This window comes from Triticum aestivum, chromosome 6A (genome assembly GCF_018294505.1).
Source record: "Triticum aestivum cultivar Chinese Spring chromosome 6A, IWGSC CS RefSeq v2.1, whole genome shotgun sequence".
NCBI classification, from domain to species: Eukaryota; Viridiplantae; Streptophyta; class Magnoliopsida; order Poales; family Poaceae; genus Triticum; species Triticum aestivum.
Window position 1 is genome coordinate 81,979,464 of NC_057809.1, and position 3,280 is coordinate 81,982,743.

A 3,280-nucleotide genomic window follows, 5' to 3' on the forward strand; every position below is an offset into this window, starting at 1 on the left:
AACCTCTGCTCCAGCACTGCTAGCCGCACACATCTCGTAAAATAGGAACGGTTGAGATAATGGACACCATGTAGCTCGTCCTACATTGCAACTTTCCGGTGTGTGAATTGCAGCTGGTCCAAACATCAATACAGGATCTACAATAATCAATATAGGATATACGAAAATCAATACAGGATCTACGAAAATCAACTATCACTCAGGCTGTGGGTGATTGTGTCATGTTCGTATCTACGAAAATAAATACAGGATCTTTATAATTCTCTCCAAATTTTTCTCATTAATATAAGAATAATTCTGTGATTTTGTTTTCCCCTATATAAACAACAGCACATCCATGGAACATCTACCAACTAGTACCATCGACACAGGAAGGAAAGGAATATAGCTAACCGCTTCTCATGGCTCCTACCAGTAGCAACGCTCGGGTCTTTTGTCTGGTGGCTCTCCTGGTCATGTCTACCACCTTCTTGTCCTGTGATGCAGCAGGTATATATTCCTCCTATTAGTTTCTCTCTAGCGTATCCTTTATCCCTTAAATTACCTTGCTGGTCGACAGTTGTGTGCTAACCTGCTTAATTGCTCTATAGGTGGGTGGACGAAGTTCTGCGTACCCGAGAAAGCCTGCCAGACCCCAGCAGGACTTCAGGGCGACTATGTGTGCAAGGTTGACTGCGGACGCCAAGGTTATGATGAGGATAAAAGCCACTGCGGGAGTGGCATTTGCTGCTGTGAAAAGTAATATAAGCCGTCAATATGTTTTGTTATGTGCTGGAACGATTTCGCGTAGTGAGGGAGACTTATTTTCTATGCACACCTAGGTTTAGTTCATACAGAAACAATCAGTAAACTGTAATGGTTGTATTCTTGAGACAAATTCTGCAATGGTTGATCTATATGTCTTCCTTCTTTTGTGAAAGATTTATTTATTTTCCCTAGCCCTCCAATCAAAAGAAAAAGGAAAACCCTAACCTTCATCCGGCTGATGCACACACAACATCCACCGCCTACGTAGCCGTCAGATTGATTTTGATCGGGCGCTCGCACTCGCGACAAGTCCCGTGCGGCTAGTTTTTTTTTTTTTGCAACAAGCGTCTTGTTTCAAAAGCTTTCTACGACAGAGATCTTGTTTCAAAAGCTTTCTGCAACAGAGATCTTGTTTCAGAAAGAAAAAAAAGTGTTTGGTGGTGAAGTTTTTCTTTCGGCAACAGGGTCTAGTTTCAGAAAGTTCTGCAACAGAGGTCTTGTTTCAGAAAGAAGAAAAATAGTTCGGCGATGAATATTTTCTCTTCTACAGCAAGGGTATTGTTTCAAAAACATAGCCCCGGTTGAAGAAAGTGCAGAATGAGCGTCCCGCGTTAGAGCGTACAAGGGCAAACATTGCAACACGACACATGTTTCAGAAACATGGCTTTGGTTGCAGAAATCGCCAGAGAAGTGCCCGGCGTGAGAGTTCATCATTGTCGTGCTGGAGTAGAGGCATCTACTCGGGGTGCTCGTTCAGAGGAGGCGCGACGAATCCGACAGCCGGCGATGCTCCATGGTCGAGGCACCCAGGCCATGGCGGGGCAGTGGTGTTGTCTCAGTGGAGCATTGCAATAAGGTACTTGTTGAGCGCAACAAGCTAGATGTTGCGGAGGCGCCCAGTTGGTTGGGACGGTAAATCGGACGGTTGTTTCAGGCGGCACCCGGCGGTTGCCGAGGCGGCTGATCGTATCGATTTATCACCCGGCAGACGCGTAGCATTGCCCAAAGAAAAATCAAACAAACCTTTGATGGCTATGAAGCACCGGAATAAATCTTAACTATCAGTTGGGACATGGGACAATGGTGTAAAGCCAAAAAATCTAACAATGGCAGGATGGTTCATGACTATTCTTGCGAAAAAAATAGTGGATCCAATAATTAAAATGTATAGGGGACGTTTCATTTGAGACAAGCAAGAAAGCAGATAATTAATTTAAACACGTGTTTGCAAATAAATAAAAGACAAAAAATATAGACAACACATGCAAAAGTACTTTCTCACGTGCTGGCATCCCAATGACATTTTTCTACAACAGAGAGAGCACGTTCATGCATACAAATTCTTGTAAACACATGTTTTAAAATAAATGAAGGACAGCAAATATACACAACGTACGCTTGCAAAAGTGCTTTCTCACGTGGTGGCATTCCAATGACATTTTTCCAGAACAGAGAGACCACGTTCATCCATGCAAATTCTTCCATCTCATTATTGCTAAATCTGAAGAATAAAAATCAATGATCTCACAAATGGAAATGGTTAATTCAATCAGGATCTATCTTTGATGGTGAGTTTATTTTGATGACTGCTTCAAAAGGAGATCCTATCTTGTAATATTTTGACAAATTTAGCAATTAAGTTATGTCACCGTATCTTGTCATGTTAGTAGTAAATATCCACGATGATAGCTACATGTAGTTACCAGATAATAATGTGTATGCTTTTACACATTGCAATGTAATGCAATGCTAGAGGATCAGTGTCCAAGTGTTAACCACAAGTAAGAAGTGGTATCAACAAATACAGGTGTCACGAAGTAAGCCTGCACCGGTGTACATTGATGTTTTTTTTACCTTGGCAACTGTTAATACAATCTAGCAATCATGTACTCCCTTCGTCCTATAATATAGGAGTGTTTTTGACATTGTTAAAAACATTCTTATATTATGGGACGGAGGAAGTAGTTAATAAGCTGACAAGTAACTACAATAATCTTATAACACCCAAAGTTATAAAAAAATGTCAACATGGGATTTTGTTTTGAAAATCGCATCTCAACAATACAATAGTTAGAATGGGTCATCAGTTGGATTACCTACTCAAAAGGTACTTTTATTCGTCACGAAAAAGTTAAAACATGACTTGTCTTTTGCTAATGCCATGTTTGGACTTTTCTAAATGCATACATGCATATGCGAGAGAGGGGAGAGAGAAGGCTCCGCATCATACGGCCTAGGTATGGATTCATTATAAGGACAGTAAAACTGGGCCTAAACCGAGCGCTCTCAGCGATTAACGTTGTCGGCCATCCCTTTTCGCGATCTGGACGTTCCCGACAGTCAGATTTCATGTGAAAAACAATATGTCCCGCATTATGTGTAATCTGGCCAAGCTATCCTGTGGGGTGCGGTTCCAGAGGCCGAAAGCAAACCCTTTGGTTAACTGGGCTGTCGGGCAGCCCATTCTAGCCCATACTATTCGCTAAAGGGGGTGAAGGAGCAAATTCTCCTCTCCCTCTGGTCATATATCACT

General features: G+C 41.9%; 1 long non-coding RNA gene across 1 annotated transcript; it reads left to right on the plus strand.

Moving 5' to 3' along the window:
- Positions 1-351: 351 nt before the first annotated feature.
- LOC123130339 (uncharacterized) lies at positions 352-894 on the plus strand. Its single transcript, XR_006463805.1, has 2 exons — positions 352-489; positions 591-894. It is a non-coding gene; the product is annotated as an uncharacterized lncRNA (long non-coding RNA).
- Positions 895-3,280: the final 2,386 nt, after the last annotated feature.